Source organism: Bubalus bubalis, chromosome 4 (genome assembly GCF_019923935.1).
Source record: "Bubalus bubalis isolate 160015118507 breed Murrah chromosome 4, NDDB_SH_1, whole genome shotgun sequence".
Taxonomy (NCBI): Eukaryota; Metazoa; Chordata; class Mammalia; order Artiodactyla; family Bovidae; genus Bubalus; species Bubalus bubalis.
In genome coordinates, this window is record NC_059160.1 from 17,381,063 (window position 1) to 17,400,594 (window position 19,532).

Here is a 19,532-nt window from a genome sequence, read left to right on the forward strand (position 1 = left end):
CAAAAGAAATTATATAGTATTGAAACTGGTGGGTTAAAAATAAAGTGATGCTTAGAAGAAAATTTAGAACCTTGATGCTTCCTTGATAATTACATTAGAATAAAAATAGAAACAGAAGGAAATGATCCAAGACTCCACAAAAGCAACCACAATCATAACTGAAAAAAAGGAATGAAAACTGAGCATAGAAATCAATTAAGAAGAAAGCAAATACACGATCAAGAAAATCAATACAGTCCATTAGTGATTCTCTTAAAAAGAACATTAACACTGATAATCTTCTAGCAACCAATTAAGAAAAAAGAGGAACACATTAACAGCACCAGTAACAAAAGGAGGAATATCATTGTAGATCTTCCCAACATGTAAAGATATGAGATATGAACCAGTGTTACTAATTTGGAATTTTTTTGTAAAATGGGCCAAGTCCTTAAAAACACATTACTTGTGAAACACAGTTCACCAAAATCTGATACCAAAAAAAAAAGACAAAAATATGAGCAAACTTATTTGTTAAATAAACAGAATCCATATTATAAAAATTTTCCACTAAGAAAACTGCCAGCTACAAATGCTAGCACTTCCACAGAGCTGAGAAATGACTCCCACAACAGGATAAAGGAAGAGAGGGAGGGAAGGAATGAGGGCAGGAAGGAAGTGTAACACATAGGCTGCGGTGAATGTATGAATTGACCTGCATCTTTCCAACCCTCCCCTCCTGCAATCCTTGCACCTTCATCCCCTCATCATTTTGCACTTCAGTACTGTAGTCCCTGGTGGCTCAGAAGATAATCAAGACTCTGCCTGCAATGTGGGAGACCCAGGTTTGATCCCTGGGTGAGAAGATCCCCTGGAGAAGGAAATGGCAACCCAGTCCAGTCGGGTCACAAAGAGTAGGACAGGACTGAAGGAACTTGGAACGCTTGCACCACAGTCCTTCACAATTTGTGTGTTCCCTCCCAGATCTTCCACCTGAACTCCTTGAAATCTCCTCGTTTTTTCAAACAAACTTCTCTACATTCTCCTCTGGTTATTGTTTCCACTCTGCTGCTGCTGCTGCTGCTGTTGCTGCTGAGTCGCTTTAGTCGTGTCCGACTCTGTGCGACCCCAGAGACAGCAGCCAACCAGGCTCCCCCGTCCCTGGGATTCTCCAGGCAAGAACACTGGAGTGGGTTGCCATTTCCTTCTCCAATGCATGAAAGTGAAAAGTGAAAGTCAAGTCGCTCAGTCGTGTCCGACTCTTCACGACCCCATGGACTGCAGCCTACAGGAGTCCTCCACCCATGGGATTTTCCAGGCAAGAGTACTGGAGTGGGGTGCCATTGCCTTCTCCTGTTTCCACTCTATATTTCTCCTAAATATGGTACTTCACTTCCAGCATCCACTACTGAGGCTAGAATTTCTCTTCCATACCTGACTGCTAAGGTTGAGCAGAAGAAACTCCCAAGAGTTTTGATTAAGATAATGAAAACACATGCAATTCTAATCTTATTTCTGCTACATCACTACCAGTGACTTATCTTCACATCATTAAAATATGTCTGAAAATACAGAAAAAACAGACCAGGATGAGGAAACTAGTGACAAAAAGAGAAATAGAAGGAACCTGGAACCGTTCATAAAAATGTGAGAGTCTAAGTTAGAGCAATGGTAATCAGGGTGTACAAACCACAATCAGGGTTTAAATATTAGTTCAGTTCAGTTGCTCAGTCATGTCCGACTCTTTGTGACCCCATGAATCGCAGCACGCCAGGCCACCCTGGCCATCATCAACTCCCGGAGTTCATTCAAACTCATATCCATCGAGTCAGTGATGCCATCCAGCCAACTCAGCCTCTGTCATCCCCTTCTCCTCCTGTTCCCAATCCCTTCCAGCATCAGAGTCTTTTCCAATGAGTCAACTCTTCGCATGAGGTGGCCAAAGTATTGGAGTTTCAGCTTTAGCATCAGTCCTTCCAATGGACACCCAGGACTGATCTCCTTTAGAATGGACTGGTTGGATCTCCTTGCAGTCCAAGGGACTCTCAAGAGTCTTCTCCAACACCACAGTTCAAAAGCATCAATTCTTCAACACTCATCTTTCTTCACAGTCCAACTCTCACATCCATACATGACCACTGGAAAACCATAGCCTTGACTAGACAGACCTTTGTTAAATATGAGAGCACTTCCAAGTCTCTACTTCTAAGTATATCTTAACTGGAATTAATAACAAGACATCAGTTTTCTTAAGATAACATTGGGAGTTCTAATTTCACACACAGTTTCAACATCACACACTCCATTTCATTCAGATGCTGATTTATCAAAATATGGTAGAGACACCTGTAGTATTTCCACAAATTTATCTTCAGTTGGAACCATGATTATGACATTACGACAATGAGGAAGGTTATTTGAGATGCCAGAAAACAGGTTTGTTTAAAACAAAAGTTTCTAGCTAAAATTCAAATTCACCTTGAAAATAATTATTTTTAATAAGAATGATAAAGAGAATGGAAGAAAACATTTTGAAGAGATGAATAGATTTATGACATAAGTGCTGTAGTGGTTTCACAAATGCATACTTATCAAGCAGTTTTGTATGTCAGACATACCTCAATAAAGTACTTTTTAAAAAAGAAAAGAATTGTTGCTTTAAGGGCATCAGCTAGAATCATCAAAGATCTGTTGAAGGTGAGATTAGAAAAGATCACTTTTCCAATGATCTTCCTGTACATAAACACCCAAGATCTGATTGGCTGTGGCTGTTAAGGACCTACTGCAGATGTCTTCAGGGCTCCCCTGTCCCACCATCCCATTAGATGGGGTGGTACTATCCTAAGACCAGCCTTCTACCTTAGGGAATTCACTGGGATAACTGACAATATCTTCCTCCAGTCCAGTTGTTCTGATGTGATTAATAACCTGGACATCCAATCTGCAATTGTGATAACAACTAGAAGCATCTCTGCCAAACACTGTGAGCACCCATTCACACCCTAGCTTCACTTCTGTCTTTCCTGCATCCACCTTGGCATAGGTCAAACACACTTAGGTAGCACTGAGTACTTCTTAGGCACCACATCAGGTCCTCTTAGCTTCAATTCAGTTCAGTTCAGTTCCTCAGTCATGTTTGACTCTTTGCAACACCATGGACTGCAGCATGCCAGGCCTCCCTGTCCATCACCAACTCCCAGGGTTTACTCTATCTCATGTCCATTCAGTCGGTGATGCCATCCATCCACCTCATTCTGCCATCCCTTTCTCCTCCCACCTTCAATCTTTCCCAGCATCGGGGTCTTTTCCAATGAGTCAGTTCTTTGCATGAGGTGGCCAAAGTACTGTAGTTTCAGCTTCAGCATCAGTCCTTCCAATGAACACCCAGAACTGATTTCCTTTAGGAGGGACTGGTTGGATCTCCTTGCAGTCCAAGGGACTCTCAAGAGTCTTCTTCAATTCTTCATCAATTTTTCAGTCTTCATCAATTCTTCGGCACTCAGCTTTCTTTATAGTTCAGCTCTCACATCCATACAGGACTACTGGAAAAACCATAGCTTTGACTACACCGGTCTTTTTTGGCAAAGAAATGTCTCTGCTTTTTAATATGCTGTCTAGGTTGGTCATAGCTTTTCTTCCAAGGAGCAAGCGTCTTTTAATTTCATGTCTGCAGTCACCATCTGCGGTAATTTTGGAGCCAAAAAAAAAAGTCTGAAACTATTTCCACTTTTCCCCATTTGCCAGGAAGTGATGGGACCAGATGCTATGATCTTAGTTTCTGAATGTTGAGTTTTAAGCCAACTTTTTCACTCTCTTCTTTCACTATCATCAAGAGGCTCTTTTGTTCTTTGCTTTCAGCCATAAGTGTGATGTAATCTGCATCTAAGGTTATTGATATTTCTCCCGACAATCTTGATTCCAACTTGTGCTTCATCCAGTCCAACATTTCTCATGATGTACTCTGCATATAAGTAAATAAGCAGGGTGACAATATACAGCCTTGATGTACTCCTTCCCCGATTTGGAACCAGTCTTTTGGTCCATGTCCAGTTCTAACTGTTTGCTTCTTGACCTACATACATATTTCTCAGGATGCAGGTCAGATGGTCTGGTATTCCCATCTCTTGAAGAATTTTCCAGTTTGTTGTGATCCACACAGTTAAAGGCTATGGCATAGTCAATAAAGTAGAAGTAGATGTTTTTCCGGAACTCTCTTGCATTTTCAGTGATCAAACGGATGTTGGCAATTTGACCTCTGGTTCCTCTGTTTTTTCTAAATCCAGCTTGAACATCTGCACATTCACAGTTCATGGAACACAGCCTTGTCTAACTCAATGAAACTATGAGCCATGCCATGTAGGGCCACCCAAGACAGACGGGTCTTAGTGGGGAGTTCTGACAAGACATGGTCCACTAGAGATGGAAAGGCAGACCACTTCAGTATTCCTGCCTTGAGAACCCCATGAACTCTTAGATTCACTGCCTCTTAAATGTGATGTGCTTCGGCTACTGTGTTGTAAACTTCAAGACTTCATTTTCCTGCTCCCTCAACATCCCTGCAAATGTGGTGTGAGCTCCCCACTTGATTCATCAGGTACACCAGTGTGATGAGATTTTCCCTGCCACAAGTCCCGCTTCTGGCCTCCTCTGACTGTGACCTAGGGACATTTAAATGCACCACTGAATTTCTCTCACACCTTTTCCTTGTGTAACTGCACCATGACTTCGGGTATGGTCACCTGTCCATGGGTCTTCACATGCCCTTGTGGGGTCACCATTGCTTGGTTGAGCCTGTTCTATTGGCACATCACCCACATACCAACCTGATGGAGTGTGGTGACCCTGACTTTTAGGACCAATGAGGATAATGAACCTTGTTGCCTACAACTCTCCTATGACACCACCCCCCCATCAATGTAGCCACACCCTACTGACCATTATGTCAAAGAATACAGAACAATTACCATGCTGAGACTGTGTCACAGAGGTCGAATCCAGAAGCTGAATCTGTATGAAACTTTTGACCTCACCTCTGCCTCCTGTGACATCACAAAGACCCTTCACCCAAGTATGTTCTAAAGGCTGTATCCGTAATCTCAAGTCATTCTGGTAATAAGACAGAGGCTTTTCCTGCTAGAGATCCCCACACAGACCAGACAGGACTTACCTGAGCAGACTACTCCAGCATCCTCATCTTGGGAATGGCTATTATTATGATAGTCTTTAATATTAGAATGCCTACAATCACTGACAGTTGACTCCACCCCTTTACATGAAGTATACAAAAGCCAAATGGGGCCAAGTCCTGGCCCAAAATAAGCCCCTTCAGGAAAACCAATGGCAGCTCCACACCCCAGCTGTCTGCACACTACAGATGCATCCTTCAAGCTCCATTCCAGATTATCCACTGTGCCCCATTCTCCTTGGTGCTTCACTTCCACTCTCCCCTCACAGCGGTGGGCTCCATCCTTCAGCCTCAGCTCCAGAGCTGCAAGAGAGACACACAACAGGAAAGATTTTAGGAGACTTAGCGTGGCATAATATTTAAAACATTAGCTGTCTGAGGAGCAAAACAGTGCATGGGATATAGTATTTCCTGACCTCTGTGGTATAAGCATTCCCAGTGTGGCTAACTCTAAGCCCCCAATGTGCCATCACTGAACACGGAGCAGGAAGGGAGGCACCAAGTATTTCTCAGGAGCCTATAGAACCAGCTCCAGGGACACCACCGAGGACAGGCCTTCAGAGGCTCTGGATGTTGCCCTCCCTGTAGATATGCCCAAGGCTACTAGGGTCCAGCTTCTCCATCTCAGTTGCAGCTCATGGCCCGGGACCCAGGGAGGAATCCTCCCTCTCCTTCCCTGTCCATAGGAAGCATCTCATCCAGCTCAGGAACAGAGGGCTGGGGTAACAGGCTCTAAAGTGTCCTGGTTATTCCTTCCATCTGGTGTTCATATCTTTGCGTAATTCCACACTCCAATGTACCTGTAACACGCATCTAACAGATGGAATTTGACAAAAGTGATGAAATGTCACTTTAGCGATTAAATAATAAGATGACTCTGGTTTCTGTACATAAAAAGGAGTTCATTAGTAGGAACATCATAGATGGAGACATTCCCAGGGTTCAGTTCAGTTCAATTCAGTCACTCAGTCATGTCTGATTCTTTGAGACCCCATGGACTACAGTACACCAGGCCTCCCTGTCCATCACCAACTCACCGAGTTTACTCAGACTCATATCCATTCAGTCAGTGATGCCATTCAAGCATCTCATCCTCTGTTGTCCCCTTTTCCTCCCACCTTCAATCTTTCCCAGCATCAGAAGACTCTACTTAAAAAAAAAAAAAAAAAAAAAAAAAGAACTAACCAGATATTTTGCAATTCTCTGATAGCTCAGTTGGTAAAGAATCCATCTGCAATGAAGGAGACCACGGTTCAATTCCTGCATCAGGAATATCTGCTGGAGAAGGAATAGGCTACCCACTCCAGTATCTTGGTCTTCTCTTGTGGCTCAGTTGGTGAAGAATCAGTCTGAAATGCTGGTGACTTGGGTTTGATCCTTGGGTTGGGAAGACCCCCTGGAGAAGGGGAAGACTAACCACTCCAGTAAGGCCTGGAGAATTCCATGGACTGTGTACCCATGGGGTCACAAAGAGTCAAACATGACTGAGTGACTTTCACTTCTTCAATTCTTCAGATATTTTGAAGCTGAATAATGAATGAATGGGCTTCCCAGGTGGCACTAGTGGTAAAGAACCTGTCTGCAAGTGCAGGAAATCTAAGAGACTCGGGTTTGATCCCTGGGTCCAGGAAGATCCCCTGGAGGAGTGCATGGCAACCCACTTCAGTATTCTTGCCTGGAGAATCCTATGGACAGAGCAGCCTGGTGGGCTACAGTCCATAGGGTCACAAAGAGTCAGACATGACTGAGGCAACTTAACATGCACAATATAATGAGTAAACTGAAGAATTCAACACAGAGATTCAACAACAGACTTGACCAAGGGAAAGAAAAAGAAAAAGGAATCAATGTGTTAGAAGAAAGATTAGTTGAAAGCATCCAAATAGAGGAGCCAAAAGAGAATGAAAGGAATATAGAAAGCCAGTGGACACCATAAAGAGAAACAGTGTATGGACTGGAGTCATAACAGAAGAAGTGAAGGAGAAAAGAATTAAGGGCTGAGGACTTCCCTGGTGGTGTAGTGGTTAAGAATCCACCTACCAATGTAGGGGACATGGGTTCAATCCCTGGTCCAGGAAGATTCCACATGCCGCAGAGCAACTAAGCCAGTGTGCCACAGCTGCTCAAACATGTGCACCTAGAGCCTGGGGTCTCCAGCAAGAGAGGCCACTGCAGTGAGAAGCCTGTGCACTGCAGAGAGGAGTAGCCCCTGCTTGCCACAGCTAGAGAAAGCCCGCATGCAGCAAGGAGACCTAGCACAGCCGAAAATAAATAATTATAAAAAAGAAAGAAAGACAGGCTGCGAATTTCCAAACCTGGGGAAAAATCTGGGCATCTAAGTTTAAGAAGCTAATAAGTCACCCCAAAATCTCAATCCAAAACAACCTTCTCCAAGACTCACAGAGTAAATTGCTCAAATGCAAAGAGAAAGAGAGAATTCTGAAAGTCTAAAGAGTAGAAAAAAATGCTGTCACCCAAGAGAACTCCCATAAGGAGGTCAGCGGATTTGTCCAAAGAAACCTTGCAGACCACGACAGAAGGATTGGTAACATACTCCACCCTCACTCAGGGGAAAACAGCTCCCAGGGAGTGAGGGACAGGAGAAGGCATGAGAGAAAGTGCTCCCTACAGAGTCACAGCAGATCCTGGGAGGGGAAAGACCATCCCAAGCCCCCAGCACATCAGGAAATGAGTCACGGGGACCGGGGCAGGGACTTGGGAACTTATACACGTGGGACTGCACATCAACTGATCTTTACAAACAGAGGGACAAGTCTTTCATTGGAAGGACTGATGTGGAAGCGGAAACTCCAATACTTCGGCCACCTGATGTGAAGAGCTGACACATCTGTAAAGACCCTGAAGCTGGGAAAGAGAGAAGGTGGGAGGAGAAGGGGACAACAGAGGATGAGATGGTTGGATGGCATCACCGACTCAATGGACCTGAGTTTGGGTAGACTCCGGGAGTTGGTGATGGACAGGAAGGCCTGGCGTGCTGCAGTCCATGGGATCGCAAAGAGTCAGACATCAGTGAGCGACTGAACTGAACTGAACTGAACAGACAAGAGGTCCCCTCTCCTGAATGCAGGCTTCTCTGCTCCTTAATGGACACGTGGTGGGAACAGGTAAGGCCAGCAGGCAGAGCCTCTCACAGAGCCCAGTGCTGGGCAGACATGGCAACAAGCAGAGGGGAGCCCGAGAGATGGGGGACGGAGCCAGAGAGAGGCATACAAGTGCACGATTATCTCTGATCCAGTTACATGCAGCGGCCATGACACCCAGCTCTATGGACACCCCTTGTGCTTCACAGACCAGCGGACTCACTCCCTGCTCAGCAGCTCTGTTCCTTTCACACAGACAGGCTCCACCTCCCCTCACACAGACACACACACAGCCTCACACACCCTCATACACTCCTCACACACTCCTCACACACTCCTCACTCACCCACACTTACCCACACATACTCCTCACACACCTTAATACATCATTTGAACACTCCTCACACACTCCACAAACACATACACTCTTCACACCCACATACACCCTCACACATACACACCCTCACATACTCACACACACACACTCTTCATACCCTCACACACACACACCCTCACACACCTCTCACCTGCACACATACACACACACACACACACACAATCACAGAGCCTACAGGAACGAAGACACAGGATACACGGGGACCCAGGGGCAGTGCTCACACACCAGGCACATGGAGCATGTGGGAACAGCCCAGAGTCCCAGCTGAGCTCAGTCACTGGACCTTCCACATACTGGGAGCCACTGGGACTCCTAGAAGCTCCCTGAAAACAAGGAAGACCGTGGAGGTGACTTAGGCTGACCCAGCTTGGTCCAGAACAAACCTTACTGCTCTGTAAAATCTGCTGCTATGACCAATGGACCCCCCATAGGAGATGGACCTGTATTCACATCAGCATGGTTCTTTTTTGGTCAAACACACTGAGGCTCGGCTTGAGAACTCCAGACAACTTTCCCTTCACCAAGGAATTCACTCCCTGCTGTGGACCCAGGACAGAGGGGCAGCTCTTACCTTGACCACCCACCACGGTGCCGAGGAGGAGGACACAGAGTCCCCACAGGGAGAGGTGTCTGCCCAGAGCCATCCTGACCCCACATCCTCAAGGTCACAGTCCCAGCTGCAGGATCAGCCTGTGAGGAAGCATCAGGGTGCCGACCGGGGTCTATATAGACCACCCCTTACACCCTCCCTCCAGAGAACCAATAGCGACACCTTTCACCATTTCAGGCACTATTGGAGGCTGCATCAGCCACTTTCTGAAGCTCAGACACCAATGAGCTTCTGAATCTTCAACATCTCCTTATATGAGCAACATAGTCCTTTGACCTCCTGCTTCCGTAGTCCTGACAGCTGGGTCCCACCACTGGGACTGGGGTAGAAACGGTTCATCAAAAACCATGAGTGCCTTTCTCTCCCCTCATCACCCTGGTCAATATCTGCAGACTGTGAGATCTCACAGGGTCTGGGTGTGGAATCTGTTGACCCATGGAGAATAACTTTTGTAGAATCGAGTATTGATCTTCCCCCGCACTGAGCTCAGTGTGGAAGCAGAGAACTACAAGAAGTCTTGAAATACAAGAGTATTTATCAGGTCAGCAGAAAGTGAGGACCAGAAGGACATGAATTCACAGGTGACTGTGGAGGCATGAAGTGAGACCCATCAAGTTGGGGGGATGAGATTGCAGGGTTTTCCCCCTTCTCAGAATGATCTGGAGACTTGGTCCTGGAGCAAGTGCCTGCGTGCTCAGTCGTGTCTGACTATTTGCAACCCATGGACTGTAGCTCGCCAGCCTCCTCTGTCCAATGGATTTCCCAGGCAAGAATACTGGAGGGGGGTGCCATTTCCTTCTAAAGGGATCTTTCTGACTCAAGGATCAAAACCATGTCACCTGTGTCTCCTGCAATGGCAGGCGGGTTCCCTATAGGGACATTCAGACGAGTTAAATCCCTTTCTGTTTATTGCATTTCATTTTATGTGAAGTATCTCTTTCAGCTAGTCACTAAATGATGCTGACAGAGAGAAAGAGATTGCTATTACAGGAAACAAAGAGAAATTAGGAGTCGTCATTCAACTCTAGCCCACCAAATTAGGAGCAGGGATCTCTAGAAGAAAACATGGGGCTTCACTGATGGCTCAGCAGTAAAGAATCCACCCACAAAGCAAGAGACGTGGATTCGATCACTGGGTCAGGAAGATCCCCTGGAGAAGGAAATGGCAACCCACTCCAGTATTCTTGCCTGGAGAATTCCATGGACAGAATGGCCTGGGCAGCTAAGTCCATCGTGTCAAAATGAGTTGGACACGACTAAGTGACTAAACAACGAAAACAAAAATAAAATTATACTTTGGAAAGACTAAAGTTTTCTAAACTTCACATGTACCCCCTTTATATGCTGCGAGTATGGTTTGATAAGATTCAGAATACATTTGTATTATAAAACCATAACTAAAGAAGATGCAAAATATAATTTAAGGGAACAGTTCCAGAGAGATGGGGAAATAGAAAGTCTGCTACATGATAGCTGCAGGCAGGGGGCCAAGAAGGGGTGAGTGAAGCAGAGAAGAAAAAGGGGTTCATGCTGCCTGAAACCACCAATGAACCCACCTCCTCTGTTCTGCATTTAAGAGGAAAGGTGGCGGCAAGAATGGAATCCCAGGTGGGTTGAGGGGACAGATCCAAGCAGAAGGGATGATGTCCAGTGTAGCCATTGCTGCCTTGTTCTGTTTCCACTCATCAGAGAAGCTCCCAGATGCTCCCCCAGAAGGTACCCCAGGGATGAATAGAGAGACTGAGAGGGCCATAAGTGATGCAAGATAGAGCTCCCCCATCGAAATCCAAGGTCACTAATGTGCTGCCCCCTTTCCTCGTGCCCCCTCAGGCTCAAGATTCCCATGATGCAGCCCTGTGGTCCACACAAGCCCACCCTGAGGCCCCCTCACCCTGACTCCATCTTTTCAGCACAGACGTGGAAGGAAGCATCTGTGACACACAGGCCCGAGGGTCCCCACCAGAGCTCAGAGACAGCTTCAAGACCACCCATGGCCCACCTTAAGGTCTCAGTAGGGCCAACACTGAGGGCAGCTGCAGGTTAGTCCACAGCCCTGCCACATCCCCCACCAGAGGGACCCCTCATCCCAGTCAGCAGACACAACTTCTCTGTCCTGCCATGCCTGTCCTTCATATTTGAGACGGGAGAAAAGACAGTTGAACACGTGCTTCTCTTCCTCTAAATATGCTAATATTTATCCACTATTTATTCAAGAATCACTTCCTTGTCATCTGGTCCTCTCACTCTCAAGCCCCGTGACTGTACCTGACCCCATCTCCTTCTATATCTGCAGCTTTACCACATTAATGATAAAAACTTATTATAAATATCAAAACCAAAATTTACACTCAGTTGCTGAAGTAAGACCAGGATCTGCTCAGTCACTTAGAATTGATGCTGTACTCCCTCTGGGCCCAGAGTCATCATTCCTTACCCAGTTGTGGAGTCCACACCATCACCAGAAACCACCAGCCAGACACCAAGAACACAGGACGTGCTTCCTGAAGTCTAGTCATCCCTCCCACAGGGTGACACAGGGATGTGTTTACTGAACCAGGTACATATACACATGGTCTCAACTTGGGATGGAGATCTCACAGGTAAGATGCTGTTAGCAGCTCCAGACCCTATATAGAAAGGGATGGGCTATAAGGAGCGGCAAACTCAGGACTGGCAGCCTGTCCCCACCCTGGCACCCTGGTGCCCCACTGGCACCCTGACCCTCTACCCCAGAGCTGGGGGTGCAGGGTCAACATGGACCAACTCACCCTTGGAAGAAGCTACATCTTTCTGACACATAAAGAAATCTCAGTATCCGATCTCATCAAAGATTTGAAGGAGGAAAGTTTTAGGGAGGACACTAATCCAGCTGTGTCCACAATGAACATGAAAGAGTGCAGTACAGGGTCAGGAAAACAGGCTCAGGAGCCAGACTGTCTGGTCTTAACTCACAGTTTAGCCACAGGTCAAGTGTGGGCCTTGAACAGGGTTCTTACACTCTCTGATTAGTAAAAGGAGGGTGATGATCCCACCAAGATGACTGATTTTGGTGAGGATTAGGTGAGTTGGCATTAGCATGTGATATTACAACACTAGTTAACAGTAGTACATGTGCTGATGCTGATGTGCTCAGTCGTGGCCAGCACCTTGCGAACCCATGCCAGGTTCCTCTGTCCATGGAAATTTCCAGGCAATAGCAGTAGTGCATAGTCGTAGTATTATGTACTACTGTTAACTTGCTTTCCTGTTGGCTCAGATGATAAAGAATCTGCCTGCAATGCAGGAGATTTGAGTTAGATCCCTGGGTCAGGAAGAGTCTCTGGAGACGGAAATGACAACCCACTTCGGTATTCTTTCCTAGGAAATCCCATGGACAGAGGAGCCTGGAGGGGCTACAGTCCACAGAGTCACAATGAGTTTGTCACAGCTGAGCGACTAACACACACACATACTTATACACGTAGTAGTAGTAGAGAAGCAGTGTTAGGGCATCTCCCACCATCTCATCCCAGGAATCCCAGTACTCTAGAACAGGAATTCAATTCTGTGACCTGGAGCCTTGACTGAGGCTGTCAGAACTCTCCCAGGAACCACATGCTGTGATGGTCATTGGTGCCAATCAGAGCTGTGAGTCTTCCACACATCACTCCTTCTCTCTGTGCCCCATGTAACTGCTCAAGAACCTCGACCTTACCACTGGTGAGCTTTTGTGAATTAAGTTGTTTCCTTAATCATTTTACTTTATAAACTCAGATATACTTGGTAAAACATTTTGTGTCTAATTCACCTCCATATCCCCAGTGCTTGGCTAACTAAAAATCGTAATGATGTCTCTTGTATACCTGAATGAATGAATGTCAGCCTGGTATTTTACACAAATTATTTCAATAAAAAAGGAATCTTTTGAGAAATAATTTAACTTGTTGTGAGGATGTAACAGCACAATGCAAGCTGCATCATTTGTTTTAATGATATTTCAATACTATTAAATGGTATGAGCTATATATGGTTCACTTCAACGCCTTTATGCAATGAATGCAGTAAATTTCAATAACTAGAAACAACCTAGCCCCAGTACAAGAGCAGTGCTGAGACAGCCAGTTCTAAACATGTATAAACGCTGCAAATTTCTTTACATATCTGAAGATAAAGAAGACAAACCACAGAACACTGACAGGTGAAGACCATGAAGCCTCCTGTTCTGGTCTTAATCAGATATGGCCAAGTGGTCAGGATGTTTATGTATCGGTCATTAGGCATATTTTCAATTCAAACCACACACAACTGTAACAGGAAGAAATTTAGTTATAAAAAAATTTAAACATCTTCCACCTTGAATTAGAAGTACAGAAGTAAAGAGCAGAATCTTGTTCTTTCACTTAGGCTAACTATTTGTCCTTATGGATTGTGAAGTAATACAACATGTAGCATTATTATTCCCAAATCACCATGAGAAAATGGTGGTCAGAGGTTCAGTAATCTCTTTGCTAGGAAAGTTAATAATTAAACCTGCTTGCTTGAGGAAAAGTTCCTCAGGACCAATCAGACAGACTAAAATACAAAATATTTTTAAATTAAAAAAGAGGTGTACAACTCTAAAGGAAAATGATTAACTGAGTTGTTACACCAAAGCGTTGGAGACCCCCTTCACCATCTGTGTTCCTTGCATGGATGGGACCAAGGTTAGTAAAGACTCCTTTACCAAAGACCACTTCATCACAAGAGCATGAAGGAAAGAGCAAGGTCATGAGCTGGCTGATGTCCAGCCCATCATCTCTCTTCAGCCCTTTACAGTCTATAACCAGAAACATCGAACAGAGTGTGGAACTGAATTGGCCTCATTCATTCCTCCATAGTGCAACATCAGATACTCAGAGACAAGAGCAGATCAAAGCTAAGAAATCAAAGACAAGCAGATTCTAAGTGGAGAGCATGCAGACAAAGGGTCCTTCCCTACTGCTGTTGGAAAGGAAGAAGCCCTCCGACCCCAGGCACCACCTGTGGGAGGAGAGACAAGAAGATGCCTCCTGAAATAGAGGAAAACCAGTCTCAGCAGGGAGCTTGAACTAGAAATGACAAGACAGTTATTACCATGAACCCAAGCTAAGTTGAGGGATAAATTTTAAATGGGAGAGTCTGTGTTAACTTTATGGAACTTTCAATCCACACAAATATCCCTTGCTAGTGCACAAGATGAAATCCATGATAAAAATAGAGAATATTACATTTATGTATATTTCAATTCTAAGCTAGGCTAAGGCTAAGTCACTTCAGTCGTGTCCGACTCTGTGCGACCCCATAGACGGCAGCCCACCAGGCTCCCCCGTCCCTGGGATTCTTCAGGCATGAACACTGGAGTGGGTTGCCATTTCCTTCTCCAATGCATGAAAGTAAAAAGTGAAAGTGAAGTCGCTCAGTCGTGTCCAACTCTTAGTGACCCCATGGACTGCAGCCCACCAGGCTCCTCTGTCCATGGATTTTCCAGGCAAGAGTACTGGAGTGGGGTGCCATTGCCTAGGGACACATTTTTAAGCCCATTACAGAAAGAAAATTCATAAATCTTCTCTTGTTTTTAAAAGCACAGAGTTGTCACGTCTATGAACTCTTTCTGATTCCTCCAGCTCAAAATTACTGCTGTGTTTATTTAATCTGTAAAACTTTGCTCACTGTCTCTAAGGTGGGTGCTTCTTGAGAGGAAGTATGTGTCTTACTCTTCAATATCTCCTTAAAGTCAAGTAAAGACACATAGAGAGAGCTTAACAAATAGTGGATAAATAAAGTAATGAATGCATAAACAAATGCTGAAAATCACCCTGCAGTTAGTGATACTGAGTGGGGAGGATGGTGGGGGCAGGGGAGACACGAATCTGACTACTCCCACTCAGCACAGACAGAAGTGCAGTAAGGAGCCAGAGACACACCAGACGAAGGAACCAGATACAGAAGGCCTTCTTCAAATCCCATTCTGGGGACGGTCTAATGACATTTAATTTCTGCACAAAATTGTACCTCAGAAACTTCGCCAAGGCAAGAAAAAAAAAAAAAAAAAAAACTGACAGCATTGCTACCAAGGGTGTGGCATCAATAGTAATATTCATCAAATCGCTGTTTTTCTATCTCCCAGTGACTCATTCTGGCCAATGAAACGTGGGTGTTGTCACCTGTGTCACTTCTGAGTAGAGGCATGAAAACCCCATTCGACTCTGGTTTCTCTCTTTCCTGCCCCAGAAGCTGCGTGTTCCACATGGTACACGTGTAAGCTAGTGGAGCCTCACTGACCACAGTACGTTTGCAGGTTGGTAATGAATGTGTGTATGCATGTGTGTGTTCCTTCTGAGATTTGGGAGTCAGTTGTTCCAGCATCAGAACAGAGCCTATTCTGAAGACGTGAAAGGAAGACAAAATCTGTCACATGAAGCAGGTACTTTTCTGGATCTCCTCTTCCTTCTGTGTCTTCATCCCAAGCTGCTCCCTCAGGTCTCAACTTGATTCCTCTTTGGGGCTTGGTTGATTCCTAGTCACCATCACTGATTGACCAACAACTAGACCTAAACTTCTGCGTAAGAGCATCCACACCTGGTGCAGCTCCTCCTCCCTTTACATCAATCTGTGCTGACAGTTGTGCTTCCATTTCCCCATTTTTGTCTCTGAGCATCTTGACCTTCATCCTTAAACAGCTCTCCTTTGCTCTGAGTTAGTCAGTTCATCATCTTTCATCTTATTTTTACATTCCACCAATCCTGTACTAATGAAAAAGCAGCATGTACTTTCCAAACCTCTTCTGTTTCTTCTTGATTTCTGGAACAAATCTGATTCCTGGATTTAGTTCTCCATGTAGTTCATTAAATTCTTCACCTTTGGGTAAGAAGTAATTTTGCCGAATTTTTTTTTCCCTCAACTGAAGCAAATGGCACATTCAAAACCTATCTCCTTGTGACCATGTAACCGAAAGGTATGTGTGAGGGATCCAGCTGCTAACCGCTCAAAAGCCAGTATACAGGCCAGGTTGGTGGAAAGGAAAGTTTGTTTTATTCCAGATGCCAGCAACTGGCGGGGAGGGTGGTGGACATCTGTACAAGGGCCGACTCCGCCCACCCCATGACAAGAAGAGGGTGAGACCTTCTATAGCAGAGCTGGGATTGGGGGAGGTTATATGCAGAAACAGCACAGTCATCTCTAACAGTCATCTTCAAATTGGTCATCAGTGGTCTGATTAGCATCATCTTGGTTGTCTTCAGTTCATTTCAGTCCCTCAGTCGAGTCTGACTCTTTTCGACTCCATGGGCTGCAGCACACCAGGCTTTCCTGTCCATCACCAACTCCCAGAGCTCGCTCATACTCAAGTCCATCAAGTTGGTGATGCCATCCAAAGCATCCACTGGTTGTTTTAGGTACAGTTGATCTTTAGTGCCTGGGTGTACTTGTTCCCATGTCTTTGTGGTCAGTTCTCAGAATTGTGGACGCTCAAGTCCTGGGTACAGTGTGGTCATCATGTAGTCCACTGCTCCACCTGGTGTTTTGTGTCTATAAGACAGCTCACAGGACACGGCTCAGAATATCATCTATAACCCTTGAGAAAGAACTAAAGGTCCTTGACAGTGCTTAATGACTACATTATTATTATTTAGTCTCCTCTGACTGTTTTTCTTTGTTTCCACATTTCTCGCTTCTCCAATTAAACATATTCTTTGACTAAAGTTTTCCACAGGCAAAAGGCAGGCAGAAGACATGGTGAGGGGGCAAGGATCATAGAGTCCTCTCTGCTTCAGCCGCAGCCCTAGGGCCCCCCTCAGGACTTAGAAGGGGCTGGTGCAAGGAGAGGCTCTGAAGAACATGCTTCATTAACTTCATGATTAACTCACCTCTGCTCAGAGCTGATGTAATTACCAACTGCAGAGCTATTGAGTTCTTGTGGGTGGTGATTCTTAAACCACTTAAACCTAAGGTTAGTGCCTCTGGGGTGGCACTCAGAGTTCAAAGCCTGAGTGATTGCCCAGACTCAAAGTCTATGAACTGAGGCTCTATTGCACATGGAGCTTTGGTGCAGCTGAGTCCTGCCCACAGACCAGCCTAAGAACACTGGAAATACAGCAAAATGTGTTCCTCCTTTAACATCAAAGACTCTGTGAACAGACCTCTTTTCCTTGTCATCGAATGCTTCCCAATCTGGGCATGCTAACCAAGGTGCCTGCAGTCTGCAAGCATTGTCTGAGGCCTTGCCAGGCCCCAGGATTGGAGTGAGGCCTGTGCCTGTGTATAAGCTCTATATTTCCCCTCTCTGTAACTTCACAGATGCTCAGCTAATATTTATTGAATGGCTGAATGGCACTGTACTAAATATTGAAGATAAATTGTCTTAAATATAAAGAAATCTTTCTGAGAACATCATTTAGCTAATATTTTTGTTTTAAAGACAAATGTTTCTGGCAATTAGCAAGGCAAAATTTGATTTTCATAAACAAGCAGCTATCACCAACAAATATGTCACAACGAACACTGCAAATCTCTATCTCTAAGGATACACAAGACAAACCACAAAGTACCTACATGTGGCTTCTTAATAAGTCTTAATCAAACCCAAGTGAGGAGACAGGATATTCATATGATTTATCATTGGCAGTTTTTTCATTAAAACCACACAGCAATATCACAGGAAGAAAATTTTCGATTAAAAAAGTACAGCTGCACCATCTATATGACATAAGGAAGGAGATGAGGTGCCCAAAGATTTCTTTGGCTTAAAATAACAGACAGCTTAATTAGTCTTTCACTTTTCTAAGGAGTCCTCTTTGGCTGATCTTGAAAGATGATGTGGAGACCAGGACAACTCAACTGTTCTGCACAACAGTTAGAACTGTGAACTGATAAATTTGGATACTGTTGCTCTTTGAGTCCCTTCTTGTTACTTTTTGTGAATCTACTGTAGGTTTTTATATTTTTGTTGCCACATGGCTCACATAAAACATCTTAGAGGGACAACAGTAAATACTACACTGATAACAAATTAATTCCAATGACATGCAAAAGCTCTACCTTTTTATCCCCATCTACGCATTTTGTTTTTGATGTCACAATTTACCTCTCTCTATATTGTATATCCACTAACAAAATATTTCTCTTTTTAGCTATTTTAATACTTTCTTTAGACGAAAGCTACCTGATTAGCACACTACCATATTACAGTGTCAGAGTATGCTGAATTGGATTCAGTATTTACCTTTACAAGTCTGTTGCATATTTTCACTTCTTTAATATAAAAATTAGCATCCTTCATTTAGTTTGAGGAACTCCCCTCAGCAATCTTGTAAGACAAGCCTAATGTTGGTGAATCCCCTCAACTGTTGTTTGTTTGGGAAAGTCTTTATATCATCTTCATTTATGAAAAACAACCTTCCTGAGAAAAGTATACTTGGGTGATAGGCTTTTTTTTTTTTTTTTCATAAGTTTGAATATATCATCCTTTCTCTCCTGGACAGTCAGGTTTCTACTAAAAAGTCCACTGATATTTTTAAGGGAATTTCTTTTTTGTGAGCATTTACTTTTCTCTTGGAGAAGGAAATGGCAACCCACTCCAGTGTTCTTGCCTGGAGAATCCCAGGGACAGGGGAGCCTGGTGGGCTGCCGTCTATGGGGTCTCACAGAGTCGGACACGACTGAAGTGACTTAGAAGCAGCAGCAGCACTTTTCTCTTGCTGCTTGTAAAATTATTTTTCTTGATTACAAGCAATGTGTCTTGGGGATGATCATTTTGAATGAACTCTGAAGAGTGATCTATTAGCTACATGTACTTGGATGTCTAAATCTCATCAGATTTGGGACTTATCTGGTATTATTTCTTTAAGTACAATCTGTGTCCCTTTCTCCCTCTCTTGTCCTTCTGGGACTCCAATAATGTGCAGGTTGTTTCTGTGAATGTTACCCCAGAGCTCACACAGGTTCTTTCACTCTTTTTCATTCCTCTTCTTCTTTGTCCCCTGGCTGGGTAATCTCAATGGTCCTGCCTTCTAAGTTACAGAGTCTATTGCTGTTGTTGTTGATGCTCTAGGTAGCATTTTTCATTTTGTTGCATTTCATTCATATTAGTCTTAAGCAACTGATCTAACCAGTCCATCCTAAAGGAATTCAGTCCTGAATATTCATTGGAAGGACTTATGCTGAAGTTGAAACTCCAATATTTTGACAACCTGATGCGAAGAACTAACTCATTAGGAAAGACCCTAATGCTGCGAAAGATTGAGGGCAGGAGGACAAGGGAACGAC

The 19,532-nt window shown here is 44.5% G+C and overlaps 1 protein-coding gene and 1 pseudogene across 1 annotated transcript in view; one reads left to right on the forward strand and one right to left on the reverse strand.

Moving 5' to 3' along the window:
- Nucleotides 1-9,353, reverse strand: part of LOC123464550 — a 35,525-nt pseudogene extending 26,172 nt beyond the window's left edge.
- Nucleotides 1-19,532, forward strand: part of LOC102402808 (antigen WC1.1) — a gene marked incomplete in the record, with an annotated part of 1,152,186 nt that overhangs the window by 536,278 nt on the left and 596,376 nt on the right.